The sequence below is a fragment of the Stigmatopora argus genome, chromosome 14 (genome assembly GCF_051989625.1).
Source record: "Stigmatopora argus isolate UIUO_Sarg chromosome 14, RoL_Sarg_1.0, whole genome shotgun sequence".
Taxonomy (NCBI): domain Eukaryota; kingdom Metazoa; phylum Chordata; class Actinopteri; order Syngnathiformes; family Syngnathidae; genus Stigmatopora; species Stigmatopora argus.
In genome coordinates this window covers 9329822-9343525 of record NC_135400.1, presented here as the reverse complement: position 1 = coordinate 9343525, position 13704 = coordinate 9329822, and the positions used below count along the sequence as shown (strand labels likewise).

Below are 13704 nucleotides of genomic sequence, written 5' to 3'. Positions count from 1 at the left end.
ACGTGGCTCTTTTCATCCTTCTGTTGTAAATTTAGGTGCATTTCCTCACTAGTTGACGTTCAATCTATTTGAACTTGAACTTGATTGAAGAAATGCTTATTCGCTGTCAACCCTCCCAGTTTAATTGTATTGGATTTCGGTCACCGTTAACGGCAGGCAATTCACACTTTAAAGGCGACTTCCATCTAATGCACATGTGTCAAAGTGGCGGCCCGGGGGCCAAATCTGGCCCGCCGCATCATTTTGTGTGGCCCGGGAAAGTAAATCATGAGTGCCGACTTTCTGTTTTAGGATCAAATTCAAATGAAGAGTATAGATGTATATTAAATTTCCTGATTTTCCCCCTTTTAAATCAATAATTGTAATTTTTAAATCCATTTTTTCTGTGTTTTTAGTTCAAAAATCATTTATTGAAATTTCAGATTTCTCATTGAAGTCATTGTCCTGCACAAAGTAAAATGGCATCCTTTTGAACATTAAATAATTTCCGGCTCATTTAGAAAATCATTGCACTTTTTATGAAAAATGTCATCAATAAAGTTACATGTAATAAACAATTTGTGTTTCCTCAAATCTGATGCTGCTTTTCAATTGCTCTCCGCTACAGAAAAAAGGTAAGCCAATGAGATGAAAGGCAAAATAAAACGAGAAGAAATCAACAGAGCTAAAAGGAGGAATTTTGATCCTGACGCTTTAAATCAGCTGTGACGAGGAATGATTCAAAGGACTGGAGAAGAAAAAAGAAAAAAAAAACGCCCACACGTACCAGCGCTGCCGCTACAAAAACAAATTAACATGGAAAACGCTCCGACTGGTCTCAGGCTCGTCGTCTCTTCAAACCGTCATCAGGCATCTAATGGGGGCCAAGTTCAAAGCCCCACTAGACTGTTGCCGAGATGGAGAAACAACACTTTGGTCTCTGGCGCCCTCCAGATGTTTGTTTATCCTTTGCATCAGTCTCCCGCTCATTGATCGCCTACTTCCCCACTCTTTTTTTAGTCCACCCCTCCTTTTTTCAGCACTCCGTCCGCCATCGACTTCATTCCCTTTGACGCCGTCTCCTCTCATGCCCAGTCTTTGTTGGTCCACTTCATCACATGTGCCACCCTTTTCAGATGTGACGTTGATCAATGTGCGGCGGCGGCGGCGGTAGCGGTGGCGGTCCGTCCTCCCGCAGGTTGGCTTCCAAGCTAACCTTGGATCCCAGTCAAAGCCTTAACAGTTCCAAAAATGGCGCTCTACGGAGACAGATGGCGGCACAATGCTCAAACGCTCATTGCCCCTTTGTCCATGGCCTCGCACTTTCTTGCCTTGCTAGGACAGGATAGTGTTTTACCGCTATAATGCCACGCAATCCGCACAAAGAATATTGCGGTCCATAATTATATCGAAAACCAAACTCCTCTTTGCATACCTGTCAACCTCTGCCGATAACTGCCCTTATAAATGATTATGATTCCCCTTACAAAACCCCCCAAAAACCTTACAAACACCGCACGACTCGTTTTGTAAGGTTATTATATCTGCCAACTCGGGTTGCCATGATGACGAACAAACATACATTACATTTCCCACCAGGAAATTAAAATGTTTGAATCAACTTTTTTTACTTTTAAAAAAGGTCAGCAACATAGTGTAGGTCATTAAATCAAAATAAATTGGATTTTGTGGAAAGAAACATCAAGCAGGACACTGATGTTTTGATACTAATATTTAATTTTCTCTATTTTATTAAACCTATGACCATTTCACAGCTTTCATTTCATTTGTCCGCGATTCCTCAATAGCAGAAAATGAATTAAAAAAACATTTAGGAATGAATGTAAATGAATAACATATTGAGCTACTTACTCAAGCAGTCTCCTTGCCATCTTTCCTCAACCTCAGGTGTAATGTCATATTCATGACATGGAAATACGTGTTAACATACCTGCCAACCTCGGCCGATTCCTCCCCTTATTAATGATTGCAATTCCCCTTATTAAGTGATAATAAACCGTACAAATGCAACGCGAAACATATTAACTCACACTTAAAAGTCTAAAATGTTCCCCAAAGTGAAGAGGGTGCCCAATCAGTCTTTTTTATGCACTAAATTCAAGATTCTGTAGATGTCGCTGTATGACGCTGCCAGCGTAACTAACTAAAGTACATTGCTTGCTGACGCGCTATATTTAAATAGTGAAAAGGTGGACGTGTGAAAGGGGAATGCAGGTGCGCATATCATGCTTAAAGCATGACAGTCTTAGCAGTCGATGATGTTGTTTTCGTCTGCTATCAGTGACCAAGACGATCCGGATTAGAGCCGAAATGGGTAAAACAAGATCGGTTTTCCCAAAAACTTACTTTTTTAAACATCGTTTTTACCCGTACAAAAGTTGTTATATGGCGTACACAATTTGAAATGATCAAAAAACATATAAAATAACGTGTAAGTTGACAGGTATGTGTTAACTACCTAAATATTGACCAATACAACAAATTTGAATGAAACAGTCTTTAAACTGGGTTTATGGTAAATAAAAAATGAGGAATCCTTGTCCTCGATTGGTGATTTAAGTGACCTAAAAAGGCAATAGCCATTTACATATACATGTACATATGTACATGTACATATGTACATGTACATATGTACATGTACATACATATACATACACATACACGTACATGTACATGTACATGTACATATACATATACACATACATATACATATACACATACAATCTGCCATTGAACAAAATGTCTTTGGAGCTGCGTTAACGATATATTATTTAAACGATTCGACGCTGATGGACGTCCAATGTATTTTGACGATGAGGGCCGGCAATAAGGAGTTAAGCTTGAGGGGGAACAAATTCTAGGCTAGCATTTGATTGATGAATTCCTTAATAGATTGCCATATTACTCATGCATATCGTTCAGGATTAAAAAGTCTTCCTCGCTTCGTCTTTCCCTTTGCTCCTTTCTCTTTCCAAGATGGCACTTCCTCAAATGATTAACTGGGGCTATCTGCTCATTAAAAGGTCTTCAAAGCCTCGCATTGATGTAAAAGCATCCATTTGAATGCGTAATCGCCCACTGTGCCGAGCGGGTGCTGGGCTCAGCGTAATTTCCTTTGGATTTTTATGATAGAGAGCTAAAAACAAGCTCTGAAGCAAGACGGCGGACTTCATCAAAAAAGCCGTCGGGAAAAAAAGCGGGCCGCTGCGTATTTGCGAAAGCTTTGTTTATATATGCTGACAAAAAGGAACGTCAGATTACACGGAAACTCGTTGGACCGTCGGCGTGGGCGAGATAAGAGGTGGATAAGCGTCATTTGAAGATAAAAGTTGCGACTTCCTGCGATGAAAGTTATTGTCTTGAAAGACGCTTGGAAATTCCAGAAATTGCTTTCCCGGCTGTCACGTCGCACCTTTGCCTAACATTTCTTGAATTTGAGACGAAGCTTGAACAGAAACGTTCTCAAACTGCGGCTGGAAGAGGTGCCGAAAAAAAAAGTATCAAATACTTGCGGCAAAACTTTACATCTGTAATTTTTTCACGAGTGTTTGAAGAGGAAATCATAAACATTATCCCAAGGAATAAAAAGAAATGTGAAAGTTTGTTATGATCCAAACACCAGTCTTCTTTGGCTTGAGGATTTTGCAGCTATTTAATTAGACGCCATCAGAAATGAGAGACCACTGATTCAAAGGGGAGTTAAAGGGGTTGAGTCCAACCTATTTATTGACCTAATCCTATTTAAGACATACCTTTTTATCTGTGTGGTGGCAGACACGTCCACAGAACCATTGACTCCAGGCTAAACCCTTCCTGATGGCTTTTTTTTTTGTTTTGTTGAAAAGACGCAGATGGAGACCGGGGGCTCTTGACCTGTGACCCGCGCCACTAAATCACATCAGTCGTTTGGCTGCAAGGGGCCGCCGACTTTCACCAAGCAGATGGGCAGCTGTGCACATGTTCTCATGTGCACACAATGAGCCGTGCATCACATTACAGCGGCTTTCGATAGTTGAATATATACGTTGATACGAGTCATGCCAAAATTATAGAGCAGAAAGAGAGAGAACCATCTTCCGAGATATCCACGCCAAATGATAAGCATCCCCCTGCAATGTTTCCAATGGAAAGCCACTATTGTGATCCTTACAGAAGCTTCTTAGTTCCCCTTAGGTGGAGACGGTCTACTTGTTGTCCGCACAGCGGGTACCTTGCATTCCTGACATAGCTGTCTCCCAAAAGCATCAAGACTATCTCCAAGTCTGACCATCCAGATTCCGGTTGCCTGGTGACAAACGGGAGGAACAGTGGGGGCGTGGGACCAAAAGGGGGGGAAAGGCTAACAGAGGACTGGCCATGTTTGTTTGGGATTCTTTGGATTTTTGAGAGAAGCGGTGCCAATGTGGGCGCTGAGTTTTAACGGTGCATGGGTGAGGAAATGAACCATAAATTACCTTCAGGTCGGTAATGCAAATGGGAAATGCTGTAAAAATGTCTGACTCTGTTAAAGACAGAAAAGTATTAAGTAAATACAGTGGAAGTTGGAACTATGCATGGATGCGTAGAAGTCACAGAAAAGACAGAAACATTTTAGACGTTGAAACCGAAACAAGCCAAGACTGACCTCATCCCGAGACTTTTGGGAATCAAGACTAGCATCCTGAAAATGAAATCCCAAGAACAAGACCAGTTTTCAGAGTTATAAAACTGTTTCTTCCGTGATATTTTGTCGGCTGAAGTCAACTCATATATTACCAAGAATGAGCAAACTTGTCATTGACGATGAATGAGTCTGTAACACAGTTCTGATCAATGCAGTGTTCACTGGAAAACTTCCAGGCAAACAAAGTCACATTTAGACAAACAACCAGTCACTGCCAGGAACAATTTTGAGTGGACCCACAGATTTTGAAACACGACTCAAGAGAAAAAACAAACACTATGGGGAGGACAGGGATTTGACCCATGTCCCTCACTTATTTCAATACATTCAAAACTAAGCTCCGTATAGGCACGCTCGGATGAACCGGAAGAACCGTATCAACCGATGACCCCACCCAATCAAACTCTTCCAAAAAGTCTTCCAAGAAAAGTGGACGCTAGGGAACGAAACGTGCATATTTTCACCCATTTTCACATCCTGTAGGTGTAATGGGCAGGTGTCTTCAAGCTTTTGTCTATATAAATATAATGTCTAACACATGTACACTCCAATGAGATCATGAGAATGGGGAAGAAGAGCTCCAGACCTAATCCTCATAACATGCTTGCACTTCAAGGCAGCAGATGTAAAGTACAAAAATTTCCCAACTGGAATATATCATTGAAGGGGACTTTTTGGAAAAACAAATCTAAGATAAACCCCACCAACGCACGTTCCGTAGAAACAAAATACACCGACGTACACCCACTTTTGGAGGGTATAGTATCATCCTTCTAAGGACTTTTCCTTTCCTTTGTTGTTTACTCTTTGCGAACGTTCAGAACCTTTTGGCCAGATGCCCCGTTGCCCTTTGTGATGTCATCAGTTGTTGGTCGCCTGAGGTTTGTCTTTTGAAGACCCATCTGATGGCGTCGCTTTCCTTTCATCCCCTCGGACGATCAAGGGCGCTTCCAAACAAGCATGTTATTTGGTTGGTGATGTCATGGCCACGGGGACGCCGTGTCACGTCTGAGGCCCTGGGAAGCGTCGAACACACGGCTTAGCTGCGGTCCGGGTTCCACGACATAATGACTATTATGCCATTTACTGCTGACGTCTCCTTTTTTCTTCTTCTTCAAAGCCTTGCACTTCAGCCAAATGACATCTGCACATGATGTGAGGAGCTTGGGCAGTCTTTCGATGATAATATCCTTGATGTCACCATTCAAATTCCTGTCTATACGGAACAAAAAAGTCTTCTTGTCCCCCTTTTTTCGTGAAGATAGTTTGTATCACGTCAGAACTGATTTGTTTCAGGAAATATTCCCGTCCACACAAAAACACGGAAAACCACTCGATATGATGAAGTACATATGCCAAGCCTGAATGTCAGGCTGTGGCTGTAATGACTGGAAAAGGGAAAAGAACACAAATGCAAACGGAACTCGAGTGGTAAAATGGTATGAATAACAAAAACAAAATGTTAACTGGGAATTGTTAGAATGGACTTCTTTGGTCACATCCTTAGATAAGTTTAACTGCTACGGCATCAGACTCGGATTTTATCCACCGTGTCTAAAGTCCATGTCACACTGAGTTTGATCTGATCTTTAGATTGGATTGGATTGGATTGGATAACTTTATTCATCCCGTATTCGGGAAATTTCGTTGTTCCAGTGGCAAGAGGGTGAGGATGCAGGAATAGGAAAGGCATTTTAGACATAAATAGATAGGTAATGCGAGATGCACTGGACATTGGATGATGGCACAGAAATGTTTGACATCGTAACAGTTATCGACCATCAACAGAAAGCTGTTTCTCTTTGGACTAGGACGATTAGTGTTGGGGCTTTGGTTAAGGTGGTTTAGGTGATTCGGTTTAGGGTGGGAAAGGTAAAGGGATTAGGTTTGGGCGTTTTGGTGATTAGGTTTAGATCAAGGGTCTCCAAACCAGTTCTCAAGGGCCGCTGTGGGTCCTGTTTTTTCTAACTGATCCCACGCAAACAGTTAAACCAATAAGATTTCGGCTAAAAGAAGCAGCACCTGACTGCAATGGTGAAAAAGTTCCTTCTGGTTTGGTTGGAATGAAATCCCGCAACCATTGGGGCCCTATTTAAAATAGTTTGGAGACCCCTTGTTTAGATGGCATAGCGATTGGGCTTGCATTTTGGGGAAAACTATTCAGGTGAATAGGTTTAGGTCACAGATGTCAAAGTGGCAGCCCAGGGGCCAAATCTGGCCCGCCGCATCATTTTCTGTTTTAGGATCAAATTAAAATGGAGTAAAGATGTATATTAAATTTCCTGATTTTCCCCCTTTTAAATTGATAATTGCTATTTTTTTAATCCATATTTTCTTTGTTTTTAGTTCAAAAATCATTTTGTAAAATCTAAAAATATATAAAAAAGCTAAAATAAACATTGTTTTAGATCTATAAAAAACTGAATATTCAGGCCCTTTAATCCAGTTCATTTAATCCATTTATAAAAAAAAATAATCGAAATATTATATCTAAAATGGTCCGGCCCACATGAAATCGAGTTGACGTTAACGCGGCCCACGAACCAACCCGAGTCTGACACCCTTGGTTTAGGTGTTCAAGGCAAGGAGATGAGGGTTTGGGTTAAGTTAAGGGTAAGGAAATGAGATTTATGATATCTAGGCAAATACATTTGGGTGATTCTATTTCGGTGGTAAGTGTAAAAAGGATTTAAGTAAACGTGTGAGGTTTAGGTCCAAAATTTAAGGCTCTACTCAAAGTATGGATTTCAAAACTTTTTCTCAACTAGTCCATTTTGAAAAATGATTCATATACATACCATGTGAATACGGCACTCTGAGGGATGGGGATCTTCGCTTTTCCAGATTGCGCTCTTTGATACGATCCTGGCTTTTACGACATCGTGCAGAGGCAATACAAAAGCCTCCATTGTTGGCTGCACCTGTGCGTGTTTGCGCATAGCAGCAGGACTTGGCAGAGGATACAGAACACCTTGAGTCAGCATGTGCAGGTGAGAGGTCACTACCTTTGAATGGTCCTGACAGGAAGGAAGAGCAAACACAATAACCATTGGGGGTTGCAGTGGGCAATACTTATTGAAAATCCATCAATCGGTCTTCAAATTCATGTTTAAAGGCCATTGACAGCAATAGGCATTATTTGTGGTTAGCCATCCCAGTTCAACTGGATTGGAAGAAGTTTATTGCCAAGAGTAATATCATATACAAAGCAAGTTTGTTTTTCTTTAAAAAAACATGGGCACACTCAAAGACACACACAAACACAAACATAACAAATACCATTTCAATTCTCTGGGGAAAATCCTCAGGTACGAGTACACAACTTCCTTCCTCCCGTTAAAAAGTAAGCCATTGTTGCACTCTTTCAAATCCTTCTGGATCAAAAACATAACTAGGTTGCATTCGGTGGTGGCAGTAGAAGGGGGGGGTTGAAAAGGATATGTTTACAGTCCTGCAGATGAGAGGAAGGCTGCATATTTCAGTGTAACCTATACCCAAGTGTGGTGAAAAGTATGCTGCAAACTTGGAAGGGGCATTAAACGGGTGTCTACTTGGCAGGGCTGTTGTCCCGTGGCATGAGTAACTTAGTCACTTCAAAGCCAACATGATATTGTGATCAATTATTATATTTACATCAAATCTACCCAATGAAAGATGAGACATCCTTCTCCAACCATAACTGGCTGCAGAACAAGTTTTCTTTTTTTTAAAGCAAAATTTCACAAAATGCTCTCATGTGGGCTCACAAACAGGACTAATGGGTATATTTATAGTATCATCTGCTTCCAACATCAATGAAAATGATAGTTAATTCCATTTAAACCCATTTTATTTTACATTTCTATCGTTGTCGTACTCCAAGCTGCCCTTCTATCCTTTTTCCTTTCCCAGCTGGAGGCCTTACTCACTCCCGGGCGTCAATCTCCCTGACTTTTTTTCCCCTCTTTTACGCTCACATCCGGCCGGCCTCCAACGACAGGATGCAAACTTCCTTCAAGGCTTGAGGAATTTGCAGATTTTTAAGTGCGGCCAAGCCCCGCAGCACGTGTGGGTCTCACATTTCCGCCACCAGGAATGGCCAAAGATGAGACGAGGTAGATTCTCAACAAAGACTTTGGTGTGTAATCCAAGCTTGCCAAATAGCTGCGGGGAAAACGGCATTCCCCGTTTGTTTCTCTTTCGCAGCATTCCTGCCTCCTCTTTGGAGGTGAGAGAGGAGATGGAGGCAGGAAGTAACAGGTTGTTTCATGCCAAACTGATCAGGAAGTAATCACCTTCATTCCAGCAGGCACCTGCTCGCAAACACACACCAACCTCGGGTCCGCCTTCAAGCTACTCCTGTCTACGAGCACACATGTCAAGCGGAAGCGATGCTCTATTTCTGAGTGCTGAAGAGGAAGATGACTATATTATGATGAGGATGGTAGTGAACACACATCCACATGCACACCGAAGCTTAGTGCCAACCGCTCAGGGCTGGGAAAGCTAAGAATATACAAAATAAAAGCATAGCATGACAGCAAGAAAAAAAAGGAGCCCCGGTGTTGTTCCACATTGGGAATTCTGAAGTTTCTTGTATTAGAAAAAACAAGTGTAAAGTAACTCCGCTCCTCAGCAAGCTTCCACTGAATTCATACTTAAAATATTCGCAATATAAAACCACACAGATGGTACAGAATTTTACCAATATTATCTAGAACTCATGTTTAGCCTTAGTGTTAACAATTTCCACACTACAGAGTGCACGACCCAAATTTATGTAAATTGTCAGCTTTTCAATGATATTCACATCTTTGATATACAATCTATTTACTGACCAAATAAACGTCAACAGGCCTCTTCGTTCGTATACTGCATCCTTGATATTTATTTGTATCCAAACAGTGTCACAAATGCTACTGGCCTTTTCAGAACCAGTCTGAAAACCACAACAGCACTTGCCTTCAAAAACCAGGACACTAAAATTACCACAAAAGAAAGACAAAATCAATGGACCATCACAGGAACAACACACACTGAGGCCTTGTTCAGACTAGTGATGTCCCGATTGGATACTCGGTACTATTGGCGCCCAATTTTTTGAGCCAGTATCTGATTTGGTCAGAAGATCGGATCTGATTTAGTCGTCGCATGTGTTTTAGTACCATTGTGCTTTTTGGCTGCTGTAAATAAGGCCAGTAATATTTGTAAACAAAGCCTTTCTTGACTTAACTTCCTCATGATATTGACCCTAATAATGTGCTTTTGATTCAGACCGTATCTCAGAAATCCCACGTGTGATGATTTTTCTTAAGATTTTCCCTTCAATGTAACACATTTCTACTCCCTATTAAAACCATGAAAAAATTGCGTGACCGGACGTTTGGTCGAAAGACGTTTGGTCGACCGGACGTTTGGTAGAACGGATGTTTGGTCGCCGGGTTCGCTCGCTGTCAAATTATGAGTTTACTGTTGATATTTTGATATTAGATATTTAGATATTAAACTCACTCTCTCTCTCATGATTATAATTTTGAGAGCTGGTTTCAACAGTAACAACCCGGCGACCAAACGTCCGTTCTACCAAACGTCCGTTCTACCAAACGTCCGTTCTACCAAACGTCCGGTCGACCAAACGTCCGTTCGACCAAACGTCCGTTCTACCAAACGTCCGGTCGACCAAACGTCCGGTCGACCAAACGTCCGGTCGACCAAACGTCCGGTCGACCAAACGTCCGGTCGACCAAACGTCTTTCGACGAAACTTCCGAGTACCGAAAATTGTGAGGTAGGGGGCGGCTTATACGCGAGAAATTGTCAAATTCAACAATTTTAAGGCAATTTGTATGCGAGTAAATACGTTAGATGAATTTTGACTGTCTGTGATATGACTCTACTACGTTGGATGATGATTATGCCTTTGTCACCATAACAACAGAGGGGTCAATAATCTGACCCGGTCTGAACAGGCCCAGATCCCATTTGGACACTTGCTAAAAACAGTCTGAAAAGTTAGCCCTAAAAATTGAATTTTAGGAGGAATCTGATATGCCTGCAGTCAGAATGCAAAAACATTGAATGTACCAAACACAAACAAACACAAACCCTAAAAGTGTAGCTTTGTAGGTGGCTGACAATATTTCAGCTTCAATGTGCTGCTTTGTCAAACTACTCTAGAACCTTCAAAATTTCCAATGTTTTCTCATTTATTATTATTTTTTAACCAATCCTTTTGTATTCATCAATACTATGAGTGATCTGGGTATTTTTTAATGATGATTATTTGAGGGCCACTAAATAGTTCTGAATTGGTTATAAAGGTTATTTACTGCCATTGACAGTAAAAAGTTGAAATGAACTGTACATTAATTACGTTCTAAGGATATATTTTATACATTTTCATCTTGGAGAAGAGCAACACCTCCCATTTTAAACAACCACCGTCCGTCTATTGGCAATAAAGACGAGGAGATTACAGGAGAAAAAGTAAATAAATGACGAGGAAAAACATCATCCATCCCGACGCACCCACACGCTGCACGGTACAATTAAGCAAATGAAAATAACAACATGCTCTGTGATGTGTGTATAAAAATGCTGAGCAGGCCCAGTTGATCTCCGTTTGGAGAGAGAACAGACGAAGAACGGGGTAAAGATCTAAAAAGGAGCGAGGAGGGTTCATTGTCGGGCCACAGACAGAAGCTTTAGACATGCAGATGCTCTTTTAAGAATACGCAAGCTGTGATTAAAATGACATCTACACTTGGATTACAGACAACATTCAGTTTGGTCCGGTGTAGACATCCAATCCATTTGAACTGGGAAAGTGGGCAGCAATTAATTGCAATCCCCTCCATATACATACAGATATTTATGTGTATATATCTATATTTTGCCGTCAATGAGGCCAAGTCGGGTCATCTTTTGCTCCATTCCTGACATTTTGCTAGTGGCTCACCACTAGGGAATATTACAGACCATAACAGTTGGGGGATTCCTCTGGTTGACCAGACACGGTCCACTTATAGTTCTAATCCTCGTTTCTTTGCAATAAACAGTGCAGTTTGGTCTAATGGTCAAAAGTTGGAAATAGTAGCCATGTAAGGGATCCGTGCAAAGGTGGCAGTCAGACACTACTTTAGCTTGATTCATTGACAGTCATCGCTCATTTGTTTTTTTCCTCTACTCTTTGACACTTGTCGTGTATTTCTCCTGATGAATCTGTCAATACAGTGCTTCTTTATGTCGACCATACATTATTAATAGCACACTGACACTGGTTGGGTTAAAAAAAATCCACAAATTAGCTGGTTTGTTCTTCAAGTTGCAGATTTCAAAGGTTATGGTTCAAAAAATATAGTGGGAAGACCCGTTGTCTGTCTTTTTTACAAGGACTTTGAAATCTTTCTGCCACATTTTTAACCCTTAAGCGACTACTTCTTATTCTGTCTGTCACATTGCACGTCTGTTTATTAACATACACAATGCAAATGTCTGACAGTCGGGGGGGAAAAGGTGGAGGCCTGGAGTTTGAGTGATGTCATTGCTGGCCATGAGTGAATTTTAAGCGAATAACTCAAAGTAAAATTGGGCGGTACTCGTGTTTCTCCTCTTATTTGATCCAATGCTGTTGCTTCATTTGCTAATTAAAGCCGAGTGTGTTGTTATGGGGGAGGGAGATGGGGGCGGGTCAGCCGACCTTAGTGACGTGTCCCTGACATGATTGATTGTGACTGTCAGGCCTCTCAGCTGGGTGTCCCTCCATGTCAGGGCCCAGTATAAAGGATTACACAAGATCGTGCTAACCTTGGCTGGCTTCGTGCGCCCGGGGGTACCGCTTCAAAGACCCGGTAGGGGACTTGAGCATTTTTAATCAGGAGGGCCCCAACGACTCCGTGCTGGCGCAGGACGTCGGATCACTTTCATCACAACGACACAGAGGGATCGGATAAGGAGATAAGCACACAAATGTGAAAGGCAAAAAAAAAAAGACAGGAAAAAAATATGTGGATGGGTACACCTGCTCTTAAGCAGTATCCTCACTATAAACCACAAACAATGGTAAACATCTTTATTCTTTGAATTAACTTTACCACGTCATTTTGCTGAAATCTGTAAACACTTGCACACAGACCATATAAAAACACAAAGGCATATATTTATCCCCTTTGAAAAACCACAATCTTCATGTCGCAATATACCACAAATGTAACGTTTTTGTTCACTTCCAAAGCCGCTCGTTCAACAAAGCAAATAAAGTGCTATAAAAATAAATATGCTAAAACAGCGCCACACTCAGCAGGAAGTCATAAATAAATTCCAGCGCCCCCCCCCCCCCCCCCACCCGAACGTGGCGGAAGGTTTCCGAAAACAGCGATGAGGGCAAACATGCCGTCGGTTGCCGCCATGCGACGAGCGCATTAAAGGTTCATCACAGGCGTTTCATTGACAGCTGTAACTTTGCAAAGAAAAAAAAAATAGAGCCAGCGTAGCAGACAACCAGGAGGTAAAGTTTCACGGGAAGACGACTATACAATCAAAAGAAGGCATTTCTGATCTGGATATGCCAAATAACAAAAAGTAGAAAATACGGTGGAAATGTTTGTCTTCCTCCAAGTGTTACTATTTCGTGAAATGAATAGCAGAGAGAATTTAGAGTGCTTTGATGCCTCACCTCAAAGCATCGATAGGGCTAGGACAGAAGCATCTCCCCACGCTTCTCGGCGCCCCCATTGCGTTCTGGGCGACCTCGCGGCAAGGAGCCGGGTGGTGACCACTGGATACTTTTTATTTGATCAGCCGATAGAAAGACGTTGGTGCCTTCTCACACACACACACACCTTTGAAAACATGAATCGAGGAGTCCAACGTGGCGGGACGCTCATCTGCAGAAAGAATCCCTGTTGTGCAAAATGCATCAAGGCCTGTGTGTGTTTTTAATGAGAATAAACATGCAAGCGCCTGATGACATGAACTCATCGGCTGCCATTGACGGTAATTTGTCAAGCGGATTTAAAAGCCACGTTTAATGATCTGAGCGAAACATCAGGGTAAAACTGCTGG

At 41.7% G+C, this 13704-nt stretch overlaps 1 protein-coding gene across 1 annotated transcript in view; it reads right to left on the bottom strand.

The window, feature by feature from the left end:
* Positions 1 to 13704, bottom strand: part of tex2 (testis expressed 2) — a 39664-nt gene that overhangs the window by 17039 nt on the left and 8921 nt on the right. Inside the window, exon 2 of the mRNA XM_077619836.1 lies at positions 7462 to 7680. The gene's annotated coding sequence lies outside the window, so the exon portion shown is untranslated. The remainder of the gene's footprint in view (positions 1 to 7461; positions 7681 to 13704) is intronic.